This window comes from Molothrus ater, chromosome 3, assembly GCF_012460135.2.
Source record: "Molothrus ater isolate BHLD 08-10-18 breed brown headed cowbird chromosome 3, BPBGC_Mater_1.1, whole genome shotgun sequence".
NCBI lineage: Eukaryota > Metazoa > Chordata > Aves > Passeriformes > Icteridae > Molothrus > Molothrus ater.
The window spans coordinates 58301041-58319337 of record NC_050480.2 but is presented as its reverse complement, the minus strand read 5'-3'; the positions used below and the strand labels follow the sequence as shown (position 1 = coordinate 58319337).

The 18297-nt window shown below is 41.4% G+C and overlaps 1 protein-coding gene across 1 annotated transcript in view; it reads right to left on the bottom strand.

Annotated features, from left to right (window-relative positions):
- Positions 1-1154, bottom strand: part of STX7 (syntaxin 7) — a 31138-nt gene extending 29984 nt beyond the window's left edge. The window contains exon 1 of the mRNA XM_036380800.1: positions 1080-1154. The gene's annotated coding sequence lies outside the window, so the exon portion shown is untranslated. The remainder of the gene's footprint in view (positions 1-1079) is intronic.
- Between the last annotated feature and the right edge of the window lie 17143 nt (positions 1155-18297).

Sequence of the window (18297 nt, the reverse complement as noted above, 5' to 3'; positions counted from 1 at the left end):
ATATAGCTCATGGTCTCTTTTCTTCTCCTCTCTCAAGAGTTTCACTTCAGTGTAAGCCACCAAGAAGACTGCTACCTCATATTCTTCCAAAGACTACAAAAGGCATCATCATGAAGCAAACACAGACACAGGTTATAACAATGCCAACACTGAGCACCACTTTCTTCTAATTTTGACATATTTTAACCCTTTTTTTTGGTCCCCTTTTCCTTCTTTTCCATTAAGAGCAATTGCACAATCCCCAAGCTCCAAGCAGAAGGGCTGCACTGCCGGCAAAGCACAAGCCTGTATAATGACCCGTCAGGAGGGCTCCACTCGCCCTGCTGGCACAGCCCTCAGCCTTTGAATGGCTCGTGGAGGGGACCACAGCATAGGAGCACATTGCTTCTGACCAAGTATCCTGAGATTTTAACACCGGGCGTTTTCAATTAAGGTGTAGTGCCCTGCGGTGCATGCAAAGCGGAGTGAAACCTTCCACTGACTTGCTGAGTTTGAAGAAGCCTGAGTTTCTGATGCAGCACCGAGTGATTCACCAGGAAAACAGCGATAACGCCGGGCGCCAGGCCCGGGCTCACTCTTTACACCGGCCACTTTTATAATGTCCCCTCCTCCCGCTGACACGCTCACCTCGGACCTGGAACAGCACGGGGAGCATTTCCACAAGGCGGGGGTGCCCGTCCCACCCCACACTTCCACACCAGCTGCTATAAAACACCCAATGTAGGCCCCGACCAAGAGCATCGCCAAGCCCAAAGCCCTGGTACCGTGGGTGTCACAGGGAAGGGTGCGGGGAAAGGAGCTGCCGCTGATACGACCGACCGCGCTCCAACACCGCGCTCCCCGCACAGCCCGGCCCTGGCCCCGGCCCCGTCACCCCCGCCTCGCCCAGAGCCGCCCCGCTCGCCCCACGGCCAGGCACGGGGGCGCGGCCCCGGCTCCAGCGAGGCCCTTCCCACTGCCCTCCGACAGGCTCCCCGCCCCTGACAGCCCCTTCCCGGCGGGCCGGACGCCGCCCGGATCCCCCCTGCCTGCAGCGGGCAGCACCCCCAGCACCCCAGCGAAGCTCCGGCGGCTCTTACCCGGCCCCGGCGAACCCGCTCCCAGGGCGGCGGCTGGGGGCGGTGGCGGTGCAGGGCGTGGAGGGGCGGGCAGGCCCCGCCCCGGCCCGCCCCGCCGTGACGGAGGAGGCGGGGGGAGGCGCGGCCCCGCCCGGGCGGCTGCGAGAGCGGGGCCGGGCAGTCCCTGAGGGGCGGCTCCGCGAGCGGGGCCGGGCGGTCCCTGAAGGGCGGCTCCGCCCGGGCCTGCGGGGCGACCCTGCTGCTGACGGGCACCGGGGGCTGCCGAGGGGAACGGGACAACCCCGGCAGCTGCAGCCCGATGCGATCGGAAAAAGTGAGGGTGAAGGGTGGAGAGAGTGTCTTTCAGGGTGTTGCATGGTTGCTGTTGCATTAGGAAGCAAGGTGAAAACACGGGCAAGGATACAATATTATAGTGAAAAATACGACGTTACTTTGTTAATAGCCTTCTTTGCCAGCCCTGCCTTCCGCTTGGGTTATTTCTTCTCTAAAGGGGAATGGACAATTCAAAGAGAGTTGCGCGGTAGATCTCTTTAAAGGTGCCTTTGAATGCAGAGATACACAATATACAGCTGGGATGGGAGGCAAGCGATGCAGGAGCAGGAAAAATGAAGGATGCATTCACACGGCTGCCGGTACCGGGCTCGGGAGGACAAGGAGGATGCGATAGCCAAGCACCAGGGCTCCTCCCGGCCCAGCTACCTGGGAAGTGACAGGCGAGCCTCCAGGCTGCCTGCACAGCATTTGAGGCATTTCTGCATCCTCCCCACTTCTTCAAAGGGACAATGACAGGGCCAGACGCTCCCCAGAGCGCCGAGGCTGAGCTGCTTCGTCTGCAGGAAACCCCCGTGCACATTAAATAGCACAGAGCAAACAGCCCGCAGACCTGATTGCTGAGAATGCTGCCTCCTCCACACAGCCCAGCCTCGCCTGAGGAACAGCTTCAGGAACTGGGAACTGCAAGCTTAATTGTGCTTTATCATAGATCTTGGTCTTTGCTAAGATTTAGAAATAGCTGAAGCAGTGAAAAACATACTAGGCATGCTAACCCAATAATAACAGAGAAGTCTAATAAACTGCAAACACAATGGAGTGTTAAGTTAAAGGCCTGAAATAGGCAAGACTACTCTTTACCTTACATGGCTGGTGCTTGCTGGGTCTCAAAGCATGCTGAAAGGAGAGAAAGGAGAGACAATATAGTCTCCAAGACTTGCATACCTATACAGAGTTCTGACGTTAATTGATGGTTGGAAGTGTCATTTTATCCCTTTCATGAATTGAAGTTACTAAGGAAAAAAGCCATTCTGATATGCCTTTTTGCTGCAGGAATATTGGCTATACATAGCCAATCTATTTTTACCTGGCTATTTTATTAATGATGATTTTAGCTTTGCTACATGTGCGGGTGTTTCCTCCAAAATCCCACTAGATGGTGCACTAATGAGGGTATAATGCACATTCCTTCCAAATTAAGGGCCTGCCTCGATTATTATTTCTGTCATATAAACTCCATTGTTTGACCCAGTCACTCCTGTTTTATAAAACTTCATCAGAGATCACTGTCAGTTTTCCTCCAGAAAACAATACATCTTTTACTTTATGATTTCAAAAATGCATTTCCCCTTAAAATGTGATGCTACATCAGTGAGAATACTTTGCCTGCAGGTCACCATTCAGGTACTTTTTTTTTAGGCTTAGAGGTAAGACCTAGTCATTGCTGATCAATGCTCATTCTCATCCTACAGAAACAAGTATCCAAATGCTTTCCTAGTGAAGCTGTGTGCTTTATGAAGAAAATCCTGCTCCTCACCTGCTGTTAGCTCACATCATGAGCATCCACATTTTACTGTTAAATATCTCAAAGTCATTATTATTTAAATAACCAGTTGAAGAATAATATAAAAGCCCAAGAGGGGAAAAAATGGATTATAAAATAAGCTTTTCAATGAAATGTCTGTATATAAAAATACCTAAATAGCCTTTGCAATAGAACCATAAAATAATTATGAATGTACAGTTACTAGACTATTGATCATGTTTATTGATCAGAACTGCTAAGAGCATGGTATGCCCTCTGAATATTTTTGTTAACTCCTATAGAAAAGCCATTGACTGGGAGAACATGTCCTGTTTCACCCTTTTAAATAAAACAAGAAGATTCCCTCAGTTTCCTATTCTAGCAATGGTGCACAGACAGGGGCTGTAAAGAAGCCATGCCTAAGTGTTATCAGAGATGCTGATGCATTTGTGCCTCTAAATGCATTTCATTGGCTTGTCTCTAGGGCTCTCACACCAGCATTACCTTGGGATTGAATTAAGAATCATCATTCACCTACCTTTCCTGTTTCTTGTGATACAAAATCAGATTTCAAATGACTGAATTAAATGGGGAAATATTGAGCCCCTGCTATGCACAGTCACTGCATACCATGGAAGATGCTCTGGATATTTACTGACTGAAGGTCAGAGTGTTTGCTATTTATATTCTTGTCATGTGTGTAAAACGAAAATGAAAGGATGTCCTCTTTGGGGATCCATGCCCAGTATAATGTCTGAAAGAGATGAAAGTTAAGCCACAGCACCATGGTGTGATTTGGGAAAAACACAGCTTCTTCCTAGCCCAGTATCCAAATTAGAACTCACCTACCTGACTGTATTTCTGCCTCCCACCTCCTGCTCCTGCCCTGGTCCCTAATGAGCGGGCACACAGGCCCAGCAGTGTGGGTGGCACAAGCTCCAGGGCCACTAGTGACACAGATGAGGCACTCATTTCCATGCAGCTCCCAGGGCCAACACAATGCATGATGAAATGAAGGGGAGCAGCCCAGCGCTGCCCTTATGTTCCTGATGAGTGTCCTCTTTCCAAGGCATGAGCAGTGCCTGAGCAGTGCGTAATTTACTGCACAGGCCAACTTCATTCTCTGCTATCACATCTCACTTGCACACCTCTAGCTTTACATAGGAAGAGTAATGTTTTCAGTATTTGGCAAAAAGTCTGGCAGAGCTTCCCAGACAGTTATTACTGATGCATTCCACCATCAGCAAGAATTCCTTTTATTATCGTTGTCATCTCTGTTTGCTAATTTAATCAAAATATCCACTCCAGAACCTGAAATGAGATTAAGTTCCTATTATACCCAGGCCTAAACAGAATTATGATGGATGATGGTTTCCAGCTTGAACAGATTTATGGGTTAATTGTACTGCAGAATGACTTGTAAAACCTCTTTATTAAAAAAAAAAAAAAAAAAAAAAAAAACATTGACCATTTGCATGTTATTTAGGCTGGCATTTGCTCTCCATCAACAGTAATTAACATAGTAGCATATGTTTTAAATAAACAGAGAATTCTATTCCCAATATTGATAATGTTTCCTTAAAAAAAGAAAATAATCACTACCAACTTATTTTCAAATCTTTCTTTGCCTAACAGTTTAATTTTCAAAGACATGTTATACTTTTATCTGCAGTAGTGAAATGAGCTGACATTAATATTTCAAATCCCAATGTTTAATTAAGTAGTACCTGAAAATACATAATTTCTCTAACTTCAGACAGACCATTTTGAAACAATTAACATTTATAAAAGGCATAAAATGAAACAGCATTGCTTTGTTCAGATAGAGAAATACAACCCTACATAAGAAAAAATATTAAAAATTAAAGAATCTATGGACTGCAAGTTCAACAACTACCTCTGATAGAATCTGATAGATCTTCATTTGGAAAATTAGGTCACTGTTAAGCAACCAATATTCATTATTTTACAGCTCATCATCATCTTTGTCCTCCTCTTCATTTTCAATTCATAATTACCTTAATTGCTTTCAGGAACCATGCAAAATAAAAGAAGAAACTTACACAAAGTAATCTTGACGGAACTTGGTAAACCAAACAGATATCAAAGGTAAGGGTACACACAGCAGGGCTATAAAGGTTAGGAAAATGTTGTTTAATGATATTTCCAAAATGCAGTGTCAGAAAACCAAGAAATCTTGGCTTCTCCCAGAATTTGAGCAGTATTTTCTCCTCACTTACCTGCTCTGCCATTGCTACTATACATATCAGTACTCTGGGTTCTGCTTTTCCCCTTCTCCATCATTCCAGACTGCAGTTTAGCCAAAAATGAGATCTAGCAACAATCACAAGATATTATGGCACAATTCTCACATAGCAGCATAGATGGCGGTCATGCACCAAGGGACTAAATCTCATCCACTTCCACAGAAGAAAACCGTAAAAGCAAATTATGCAAAGGGACTTAAAAAAAAAAAAAAAAAAACAACAAAAAAAACCCCAAACCAAACAAAACAAAACAAACAACAACAACAACAACAACAAAACCCCAGAGTGACTAATTGACTGCATTCATGGCATAAACCCTCTGTAATCTGTTGAGGACTGGTAGAAAATATCTCAAAAACTGATTAGCAACTTTGTGAACACTCCTTTTCTCTATAGCCTTGGCTGCAGTGAGTTCAGAGCAAAAGATGTCCATGTAAGTTATTAAAGGTAGTTAATAAAGTTAAGTTATTAAAGGTGTCAATGTTGTTAAGCTGCCCCCAGGACACAACTCAGTTTGAGGCTTGCGGATTTCTGCACAGCTAAATGTCAAAACTCTGTTATGTGCCTTGCTTAAGCCTAATGCCCCACAGAGAAGCATCTTGTGCCATTTCAGATGCCCAGATGCGTCTCACTTTGCTCTCAGCTACTGTGTAGGCATCCCAGGTTCCCTATTACACCTTATGTGACATTTGGCAAATTATTCATAATTTCTGAATAGCCACTGACCACTAGAACTGGAACTTAAACAGCCATTCCAACTGTAGCTATAATCAGGACTTCAGACACTTACCAGAATTAGAAACACCTACTTATAAACTTCAGAGTCTTAGTCTCAAACTCATCCCACAGTCTAGGTCTTCCAGTGTGTACCACAGCTTTCCTGTGTATTTCTGTGGCAATTTGGCACCAGAACTTTTATAAGAATTCTATTCTGCCCTTCACTCATCAGCCTTTTCCTGTGGGTTTGGTAACCTTATTATAGAAAATCTGCAACTACAGGCAGTATGGGACGGGTTTTTACTTTCTGCTATAGCCTGAATAGAGAGAGGAACAGTAGAAGCAGCTTTGGCTTCTGTTCTAAGAAACAACGAATATTAATCTGACAAAACAGGAGGACATCAGACACTGGCAGAATATAATACGATTGAATTACACTCCAACTCTAAGCACAAGGCCTCCTAAAAGTCACAGTTTAAAACCACCAAAATTTTGTGATTACTCTCTATTCAGGAAATCCCAAAAATATCACATAGGCCCTCCTTCTCATCTCCTTCCTCCAGATATTTGCTCTAATTTCAGATGTGTTGAATACCAATATTTTTTGTCTGACCAGAGTCTTAACCTTATGGACAATACCAAAAAGGATTTGAAATAAACAGGTGTCAGAACAGATTACATCATCTCAAAGTTGTAACTAACTTGTACTAAGAAAGGAAACTGTTCTTGACATTAAAAAAATAATAATGATTAGATAAAACAGAGGGAAAAAATTTTTACCATTTATTTTATTGTACATATTAAAATATATAGTGCAGGGGAATAGAATATAAGTAAATGAAAGTAGTATAGAATGTAAGCTTACCCCCTAAAGAGTTGCAGCTGAGCCAATTATTAAAGATTAGGAGCAGGCCTGATTTTAACAGGCTACAGCTGTAGCCAATAAGAACAGTATTATAAAAGAGTGGATTGATTGATTGAAGGGAAACTGGTGTCAATTGGCTTCTGTGAGGATAAGGGAAGAGTCAGTGCTTAGAGGAGCTGCCTATAAGAAAAATCAAGGAGGTATGAAACTCTAGCAATACGGAACACTTGAAATATGACTACAACACATAGCAGCTACAGCAATCACTGTATTGCACTGATATCCTATGGAATATCTACTGTGACATTTATTTTTCTAGTTCTTACATATGTAGGGCCTGATTCAATTGCCTGCTGCATGTTATGAAAAACTTACCACTTTTTTACAGGCTGTTAGGTATCTGCTGGTGTCTTGCTGTTAGCTGCATGCTTCCTACAGCTGTCTTTTTCTTCTAGTGTTTGTACTTTCCCCCCTCTCTTCTCATCTGATCATGGAAAAAGAGACCAGTTCACAATTAAGAGAAGAGTCAAATAATGACAATTCACAGCTTTCTAATTAGGAACAGAGATTTTTATCACATATTAACTTACAATGTTGAGAATGCTATCACAGAATTTAAAAATGCCCATCATACTGTTCCTTCTTTTCCTTCTTCAGATAAAATTTCTGGGTTCGGTCTCAAACTGAACTTTTGTTGAATGTGCTATTGTGGTGGTTTGACAGGAAATGTGTTTTTTGGGATGCTGTATTTTGGCTAATGGATATTCAGACTTTAATATTGGCATTTAACCTGGCCATTAGGACATTGGACACGCCTCTGAGAACACGGGGTTAAAAGCAGAGCTCTCCCCTGGGAGGGTCCTTTTGGGTTTCCGGTGGGAAAGAGTTCGGGTCTCTCCCCCGGCCCAGCTGCTGGCTGGGCAGGGGGAGGGGAAAAGCCGTGTGGCCGGGAGAGGTAGGCCTGAGCCCCGGGGTGGAAGGGTGGAAGAGAGAGAGAGAGACACCGGGAGCCATCGGGCAGCCCCCCCTGAGAGACACAGAGAGAGAGAGGGAGAGCCGCTGCCTGGGACTGTAACCTTGAAACTTGATAAACATTGGCCTGTGCCGGCAGCACGGCTGGGACGGAGAAGAGGGGGGGTTCAGCCGGCCACTTGTAGGAGCTTTTAACCCCTTTTTCGGAGAATGAGAACTTTACAGATCATTGACCTCTCCTAGAAGATAGAGTGGAAGATGAGGAAAGAAATGGGCCAGTGTGAGAGAGGTCTGGGCGAGCGAGAGATAGTAGAAGAGTAGAGAAGAATCCTAGTGGGAAGAGATGATGGAGTAGCTTTTGCTGGACTCTTTTTGTACAGCCATGGACAGACCCATGTTCCTTGTGATACAGAGACTGCATTCTAGGGGGAGGCAATGGCCTCAGAGCCAAGAGGGTTCAGTGTTGGTGCCCCTCGGCCCCAGGGGGTGAAAAAATATGGGGGGGACAGGTGTCCCAAAGGAGAGATTGTGGGGACAGGTGTCCCAAAAGGAGAGACTGTGCCTTTTTTGGATCGGGACAGAGCATCCTTAAAAAAGACAACCCTAGAAGCAGCTCTGGTCCGTGTTCAGTGGTGAGAGCGCTGGACATGAAAGGAAGAGGTCACGACGGCAGATGTACTCTGGCCGGTGCCACGAGTGACATGGAAACACACGAGGCTTCAGCTGTGTTTCCAGGGGAAGCCCATGGTACAAGAAGGACTCCTCTCCTCTTGATGAACTGAGGATTGATTGTTTGAAGAGTGGTGCTGGACTAAGAGTTGGTGATTTGAGGAGTAGATGTATTGTGTTGGAAATTTGGTGGGGGGAGGAGGAAATGCATTTGTGAGGTTTTCATTTTCCCTGTGTGTGTTCCTTTTTATCTGTAGTTGTAGTGTAGTTAATAAAGTTTTGTTTTCTTTCTTTCCTAAGTAGGAGCCTGCTTTGCTTATTCCTGGTCACATCTCACAGCAGAAACCAGGGAGAAGGTATCTTCATGGAGGCACTGGCATTGTGCCAGTGTCAAACCATGACAGCTATGCAGCCCAGCAATCCACAGGATAACCCAAAAAAATAGAATGAGTGAGCTGTCTGATATGGTTCAATCTGCAGTGAAGTCATGCATAGCCAATGTCTTTTTTTTATTGAAGCTGCTGCACATAACCTCTAAAATCTAAATACCTCCAAGTAATGTCTGAATCTCAGTTTCTTAAAATAGAAGAAGACAATCTCAGAGGATTATTGATTTTCTAAAAGGGCCATAATCGGTGCCCCTTTGCTGTGAAAATTTTTCCTTACAGCTACCAAAAGAGCCAATCTGGGATCTTTAAATTGAATATAACAGTTTGAGAAAGCTATGAGCTTACTAAAATGACCTACTCAGAGCTAGAACACTCATATCTCAAATCTTCCATCATGTGTATAACAGCCCATAGTGCTGGCTTTTGCTCTCCCTTAGTAGTGAGTAGTGACCACCTCTGAAGAAGTTGGTTGAGTGTTTTATCATTAATGCAGAGTGGTGGGAATGTGTGTAGAGTAAATACTCTCTCAGTTCCTTTTAAGATCCTGCTAGGTGTAGCACATCAAATTTCCCAGACAGGGGGTCCCCATAGGATATGGTATGTAATTTTGTATTTCTTGTACAAATGTAAAGGTTTGACCTTAAGCTTTGCAGCTGGAGAATTCTGGTCTAAAGCACTTGCAATAAATTCCTCCACTTACTGCATCCTATTTCTATGTAACTTTTGCTTTTATGTTTTCCTGCTTTTAGTTATATTGATCTGTTTTCTATCTATTGGACTGCTCATGTAGGACACACCTATATGATCAGCTTTAGAAGAAGTACCTCTGTAAGCAACTTAAACCATGTTAAAAGTGAATATGAAGAGAAAAAAAATCACTGCTTTCTCCAACTGTAGCATCTTTGTCCAAATTAGTCAGCTCTAGAGAAAGATTTAAAAGAAGGATAATTTAGTTCAGAAAGTCAATAAAAAGAAGATATTTGTCTCTTATCTTTGAAATGAACAACTTGTATATTTACTTCATTCTAGGATTGTCTTAACACAAAAGAAAATGTTCTTTCTTTCAATTTATTGGTCTTTGTTTCCTTTTTTTCATTTATGAAAAATTTGCAGATATTAATCTCATAATAAAGTGAAAAATACCAATAGTTCATCATATTCAAAACATTATATTTCATAAGTTTTTTCTGTCCAAACTTTTTTCTGATTTTGATCCCAAAGTACAGTTTTAGTGATTACTGATGAATTAGAGGAATTGAAAAATATTGACAGTAAGTGTCAAAATACACATAGAAAAGAGCTGAAAACTTGAATGTTACAGTCTTTAGGTCAATGCAGAAGACTTTCTGCAGTTCCCTGCAGAACAATTAATTAATAACAGGTGTTAAAAGTAATCCCTAAACTGCACAAGGGTTCTGCATGTACAACCAATACAGCCCTTCTCCAGAGTTTCCAATTCCCTTTGCTGTTGTTTGCAGTGAGCAAAACACAAGTCATCTGGGAATTATCATACCGAAACAAGCAAGGTGTTACCAGGACTTGTTAATTCACATTTCAGAAGAAAAATTAGAAACTTAGGCTATTTTAAGCTGATAGAAAAGGAAGGGAGAGGGAGGGTGGTGTGCTTCACAGCACAGGCAGAACAAAATAAATGAAGAATTAACATACTGAAATACAAGCCACCAATTAGTCCAGCATGTGGAAAGCACCAAGTGGCCTTCAACCACCTGGATATGGCCAATCCAAAGCTGCCTTTTCACACTGAGCAACATTTTAGTGGTAGAAAAAGTGCGAAGGTGGCTGAACTGGCCTGGGCAAGGAGTAGGGGAGAGGAAGGCAGGTCAAAGCAGACCTCCATGACCCCCATATTCTGCTGGTTCCAGGCACCACTCTGACCTGCAGCCAGACTGCTGCTCCCAGGCTGTGCAGATACCACTCCCTACCTGCAATTTCCACCAAAGGAAGCAGAAATGGCCAATATAATTGCCTGCAATTCCTTCCTTGCTTGTCCAGTAGTGAATTTGCAGGATTAGAGGTGATGTTCTGGTCCAGGTCTGCTCCGTAGACTTTAAAGATAATTTTCAAAGGCTGTAGAAACACATTTTCCTCCTTTGTGAGTGGACCATGTTGCACTGTTGCAACTCATGTTGCTTCAATGAGATACTGATTTCTGCTAAATTGTGACAGCAAGAAATAAAAATCACTATCACTATTATTATGGGCTGATAAAAAAAATTATCCGCCCATAAAATTAGAAAAAACAGATGCACGAGAATGTCTTACATCACCAAATAGTGTCATCTTCCATCTGTACTCACACACTAAGCTGCATAGCAGCACCCAGCCATCACTGTGGTGTCCTATCTGTGGGAAAGGGGTGCAGTGCAGGGACCACTGGGAAGACATAGCTGAAGCTTTGCCCATGCAATCTTTGACAAATATTATACGTTTTTAATTTATATTTCATTTGTTCTCTTGCTGAAAAATCTAACCTTTAATTTCTCTGAGGGAATGTACCCACCTTCCTAAATGATAACTTATTTTCATAAGGAATGCAGTGTAGCACATGGACAGGCAGGCAGTTTTTCCAAAAGCAGGCCATCATACTGTAAATAAACCCACATTAAAAATATTTTTCAGCTACAGAATGAAAAATTACTTTTATAAAATCATGCTGAGATTGGTTTACCATGTCTGCAGTCCTATGACTAGGTAAAAATGATGAGAGTGTTTTCAGTTGGAAAAAGTTTTAGCTCTGTTCTCATCCCCTAGCTCATTTGCAAAGACTGGTGTAACTAGGGTGGTAATTTTCAGACAATGATATCTAAGTAACTAACTCCTGTGACTTAAGCATGAGTGCTTCCACTGACTCATGGATACAAAGGTTCTCCAGTGTCTTGGCTGCGTAACTTGTGACAGTGTACACACAGCAGAGAAGCTGGATAATGTATCCTGTACATGCTTCAGTGTGCTGGGTCATTTCCCAGAATCTGGCACAACATTTCTTAGGTTATTGTATTGTCTTGCTGGATCTAAGTGCACTCATAGGTTACCTGTTACTATATGTAACAGTAAATGCAAATACCGGAAAGATAAAGGAACCTAGATAAATTTCTGAAAGGAATTCCAGGAGTTGCTAATTAATTTGTAAAGAATAGGACAGGACAGGAAGGCAGTAGAGTACGCTGAAAATGGTAGTCTGAGGATTGCAACTGAAGTGACCATTTTCAAAGTGTTTTTTAATCAAATGATAAAGCATAAATTATAGACCAGCAGGCAGAGCTGAAATAATCCATCCAGAAGGTGTCATTGCACAAGTCCTTAAGTGCTGACAAGTTAGCAAAAATATCAACTATTGGAGAAAAGTAGTCAAGAACAACAACAAAAAACAAACAAACAAAAAACAGTGAACTAACAACAACAGCAAAAAAGCCAAACCAAAATTGTATAAGCCAGCTAGTATTTAATCCTAAGAAAACCAAGCTAAAGGCGAACAAGAATAAAACTGAAAAGCTACCTAAGAAAATGGCTTCTTTCACAGAGATGGTGGTTCTGGTGATCTAAGGAAATGGGTGAAAGATGGTATAATTAGAGTCAAGAGGGAGAAATCCAAGAGGAAGGCGAGGTGCTACACACAACTGCATCACAAGATGTGCAAGGTTTGTAGGAGGGAGCCCCAAGGTACTGGCATAATTTCATGGAGCTGGCTGCGCTGTGGGCCACAGCATAACACTGGGGAAATGTCAGTTTTGGCCATGGAACAGACCAGAATTCACTCTCTTGCTGGGAGAGTGAATTTCTAGAGATGATAGATGGAAGCACTCACAGATATATTTCCCACCATTTTGGACAGGATGGTTCCACACCTGTACATGCACATAGCACAGGGCAAAGCCCACACTTTGAATTTCTAGGCCCTGAAATCTTAACAAAGTCAGACAAATACTACACCAGCTGTGAGCTCCAGAGCCTGGTTGAAGTCATGATTTGGCAACTTGAGGTATTCAACAAAGTATTGCAACACAGTCAGTCCTGAGGAAAAAAAACAGATTAAAAAAATACTTATACATTGAAGAAAAAGATCTGTTGGGGAAAGTGTTCTAGGGAAAAAGATGTCCTTTAGTACACAATTCCTCCTTTGAATCTTTTTTCTCCATCCTGCATTTTGGTGGAAATGAGTAATTAAAAATAAAATGGGTAATTAAAAATAAAGGTGAGAACATTCCTCCTTTCTTACAGGAAAAACTGGGAAGTTCTTGGTTTATATACAGCTAAAAAGATTCATGGCTGTCTTTTGAGAAACAGCACATCCTTTCTAACATCAGTGTTTGCTGTAATGCTTCAGCTCTGTTGCTGATGCAGCCATTAAGGCTGACACACAACTGATCCGGAAGGAAGACAATTTGATTAGGTTCTGTAAACAGAACAACAAATAAATTACTGTAATATATTACTGTTATAGCTGTATATGCCCATTTGTCAGGAATTTCTTGAAACAGGTACTCTCATTTCCCTAATTCTCACTAAAGCTGATTAAAATGTTGTAGGGTTTTTTGGTTAAAAAACATTGTAGCTGAAAAATTGATGCTATTTAGCACTAATTTACCTGAACTTATCTGACTTCTTTGGCATATTTTAGTTTTGAGTAGAAAAATTAATGCCTGTAAACAAAATTTTTAATTTAAATTTTGAAGAATTAATTTTGAAACTTTATGCTGAAAGATCAACACAGAGCTTGCAAAACTGAAACCAATCTATTTCTCGAAGTTTTTAGATGGTGTTTTTGCAACTCAAGGATTTAGCTGGGTTTTTTTGGTTTGTTTTTTTTTACCCCTGTCTTCATATAATGTGTTGCTGACATTTTGTTAAAGCTGTTTTTGCCTGTGGACTCCACAAGAGGGTAGGAAATCCTTCCTCGATGTTTAGACTGTGACAGAAAAGATTAAAAGAGTAAAATAGAGTTTAACTACTCTGACCACAAGTAGGCACTGCAGAAATACCTGCGAGTGAGTTCCTGATCTGCAAATCATTTGAGGGTAAAAATATAGCACTTTTCTGAATAAAAATCACTGTCTTTGAAGAGAACTCTGAATGTTGCTGTTTGAGGCATTGCAACAGGGAGGCTGAGCGCAGATTTCCTGGGTGGGATACTCTTAACCACATGTAGCTGTCCTGTATGTTCAAACTTGGACATACCAGAAAAGAAAAGCACCATGGAAGTGCTCCTGGACTGAGGCCGTCGCCTGGATGTGGAAGCTTGAACTTCCTCCTGAAACCAGAATTGTCCTTCCTCTGAGGGCAATGTCAACTCCTGCTGGAATCAAGACATCCTAAGCATTCTGTCTGATTCCCTGAGGAATAGGAACACTGTCTGTATTTGATATAGACCAGAATTCATGCTGAAACAGTCCACTGTGTAATGTGGAAAAATAGATTAATGTATGATAATGTTTTTTAAGGAAAAAAAGCCCCATACCCCCCTAAAAAACCCAACAAAACAAAACAAAAAAAAATGACACAGACGCTTTTGTTCCTCTGTGTACCAGCAGGTGTGGTCCACAGGGAAAAAAATCTCTTTTATTCTGATGCACTAGGTTTTGTGCCAAGCAGTGGGGTATTTTTTAGCAGCAAGTTTAGCACCAGCATTAAGCTTAACAGCAGGGAGAACAACATGGCATGCCACAAACTCACTCTAGAGCCAAATTATACCATCTGATAGATCTGTAAGAGCCCTTGGCCAGAAGAAGTACTAAAGACCTACTGACAGGCTGCAAGTAGTTTAGCAAAACTAGCTAATGCTCCTTTAACATACAAAGGCATATATTGAACACACAGAAGGACATGACACACTGAAACCTCACAGACAGGTCAATATTATTCCCTGAAGATGTGCTGTCTGGGACAAAAGTTGTCACTGTAGGAAATGTAATGTACAGGGTTGACTCTAAATTATTTATGCTGTATGTTAATGAAGTAATTTTATCATTACTTAAATGTCTCCAATTGCATTGTGTGTCACCAGCTAGACATTTAATACTTACAAGAGCTTTCAGAAATACCTAAATGTTTCTTTAGAGACTTAGACACCTAAAATTTATGTAGCACATGCAACTAACAGAAGGGATAATAATTTTAGATAATAACAATGACTCTTTCTTTGTCAACCAGACCAGTCATTTCATCATAAAAGTTAATAAACTTTAGTCTTTGTCTAATGAAAACAGATTAGTCAAAAAGTGCTTACAGGCAGACATAGTTTTTTTCTGAATTAGGTCTTCAAGTGCAATGTGTGGAAGTAGCATCACAGATAATGAAGATAATCAGAAAATCTGCAGGAATAGAATTTCATAGAATATTGTGTCTAATGTTTGACTGCATCCAGTATTTTCTCCCTTGTTGAATGGATATTAATGCATTGTAGTGGACAGAGAATGCACAGTGTGCACTGCCTAGATGAGTTAATGATTTAAGAAAAGCCATACACTTAGCAATATTTACACATTTTGACAGCTCATTTTTTCTGTTTGAAGACTGCACTAACATATTTTTTATCTAGGAGTTTAAAATACTCCATTTTGGAGTGACTCTTTCCTTTCTGAAGTTTCTGGAAGGGTCCTGCTTGGACAGTTGGTGCTTCTCTTTTTCCACCCTCCTTTCCCATCCTCCTGCCTCTGTTATCTGAGGGACCATGAGATTTTGACACAGGAGGCACCACCATGCATGAGGTGCTACATCAAAACTTGAGGCAGTAAGGCAGGATACAGGCAGCAGTTCAGGACTCTGAAAATCGCTGTCAGTTTTGTACAGAGCCTTTCTGGAATAATTGCTTTTCACAAGTTTTTGAGGAAGTTAAAATATTTGAAATCATTCACAGGGGAATAATTTGTTTTGCAAAAGGTAGCCATCTGGAAAGTGTTTAACAAGGTCACTAATTAAATGTGTTGATAGGGAATTTGACAATACCCTTTGCACTTCATTTGCATTATGATTTCTTAGGTATTGCAGTAAGGTATATTCTGCTCCACTAGACCTAACTCATAATCTGATTGGACAACAGCATCAGGCATTTTTCTTATGCTTTCCTAATTTATTCATGTCTTGGGTTCAAATAGAGTCCCTGTAGCCTCATTAACACATCTAATTTGCACATCACCCTCCCACTGGGAAATAGCCTTACCCAGTCTGTGATTAGAGCTAATGAGAGAAAGCAACCTGGGACTTCATTACAGTCACTGTGCCAGACAAGGCTCTCTGTAAATAGAAGGCAAGGAGGTTCTTTGGGAAAGTGCCACCTTTAGGTAAGAGGACACCAGAGGAAAAAGGTATTTCTGAAATTTTCTGATTTGGCCCATGCACAAAGCTGGCTTATATTTTAGTTTATTAAGAACAAAGAAGACAGCCTTCTAGGGGTAGGTGAAGCATACCAGCAATCTGTATGTGGAAACAGCTTCTTCTGCAGAGAATAAATACTGGTGACACCTTGGCTAGACTGCCTTGCCCAGACAGTTTTTCATCTGTACACTGAAAATATCTTTTACTATTTATCTTTACACTAAATAGATTACGGTAGTCTTATGCAGCCACAATGTTTTGATGCCCTCTCTACTGGTTCTGGCTGGGAAAGGGTCAATTTTCTTTTTAGTAGTTTGTGTGGTGTTGTGTTTTGGATTTGTGATGAAAGCAGTGTTGATAACACACAAACAATCTCCATTTGAGCTAAGACTGAGCAGTGCTTACACAATATTAAGGCCTTCTCCTAGAGTAGCCTGGGGGTGCACAACAGTTTGGGAGGGGACATCTGACCCCAGCTGACCAGAGAGACCAGAGAGATACTCCACACCATATGATGTGCTCAGCAATAAAAACCTTGGGGGAAGAAGGAGGAGCTGGGGTGTTGGGAGTTACAGCGTTTTTTCCCCAAATAACCAATACACGAGGTGGAGCCGTGCTTTCCTCGAAATGACTGAAGATCTGCTTTGTGAGTGGGAAGTAGTGATAAATTCCTTAATTTGCTTTACTTGCATGCATGGCTTTTGCTCTACCTATTAGACTGTCTTTATCAGCAATTTTTCTCACTTCAGAAATGTGACTCTGGTTTCTATGGGTTTATTAAGAAATAGCTTTGCAGTAGGGTCCAGGCACTGTCTTCAGGCACATGCTCTATTTGAACCACAGTCTGTCCGACAAGCAAGTTGGGATCCTACTCATTCATAAACTCCTCCTGCAACCAGAAAACAATGTCTGAGAGATACCACAACAAGTTATGAAAAGAAAATTACCAACTCTAAGGTCTGGTACAGCTGGAATTGTCTGGAAACACAGTAATATTTCCAGATTTTCAAGGAGATAGGGTTATAAGGAAGAAAGGGAAAGAAACAGCTTCATTAACTTCCTGAAGGGACTGCATTAACTTGTGGTGATCTTACTAAATATACTTTAAAATTCCTTAGATTGCATTTGTCATAGAGGATCTATCTTTCCTTCAATCTAAATTATGACCAGACAAAAGGAGGTATCACCTGGCAGCACTTCTGAAATTGTTACTTCAAGAGAGATCAAAGTGTCCAAGTGATCACATATTTTATTTCAGAAAGTAACACTGTGAGGGTGAGAACGTTAACTACAGCAGGGCTACTCATTGGAGATGAAGGAAGAAAATAATTACCCATTATTTATCAGAAAGAGATTTTTAAAAAAAATATCTTGCTTTATTTTTGTGAGATTAAGTATTAAAGTAGTCATATTATCATCAGTAAGGATCCATAGTAGAAGTGCTGATGTGGTGTACATTTCATTGTTCCTTTTTATGTCATTTTTAGGAGGGGAAACTTTACAAGATGGCAATGAAACAGTAATATACACAATTTCAGATCTTGATACTTTGCTCTGCTGAAATGTATCATCATTCAACTTTCAATCTTTTCAGCATAGAGTGCTTCAGTACTCCATAAAGCACACAAAACAAAGACAAGATACAGATATGATGCACTTTCACAAGGAACACAAATGGAGGACATACTGCTGAGTATAGCTCTTACTTTAGTACAGTCATCAATTTTTCTCCATGGTCTTTTCTCAGATACTGATCATTTCCTGCCCACTCCCAGTGCTGTTTCTTCATGATTCAGCTGAGTTCAACCACAGGAAATCTTCACGATTCTCTATATGCTTTCCTCGAAAGCTCTTACGGCATCGCCATGAGACAAAATAACATGACCAAGCTAAAAAAAACTTCTTAAGATGCAACATAGCAAATAATGTTTTACATCTAAACAATCACTAGATAGACATCATTTTCTGGCATTCTTGGGTGCAATGCAACTTTTTTGCAATGGCTTTTCACTTCAAACTTCATATTTTTTCTTGTCTTTGATCTTGTTAAATATGCTTTGATCTCATTAAGCAGCAAAGCCTTTAAGTGGCAAACTCATAAGTGACAAGTACTAGTTGAAATGGAAACAGAAAGAGCAGCATAACCTTTCTCTGTCTCACCTTCCCTCCATGGAGTGTGCGGGTATGGCTGGTTATTGACATGTTTTGAGCT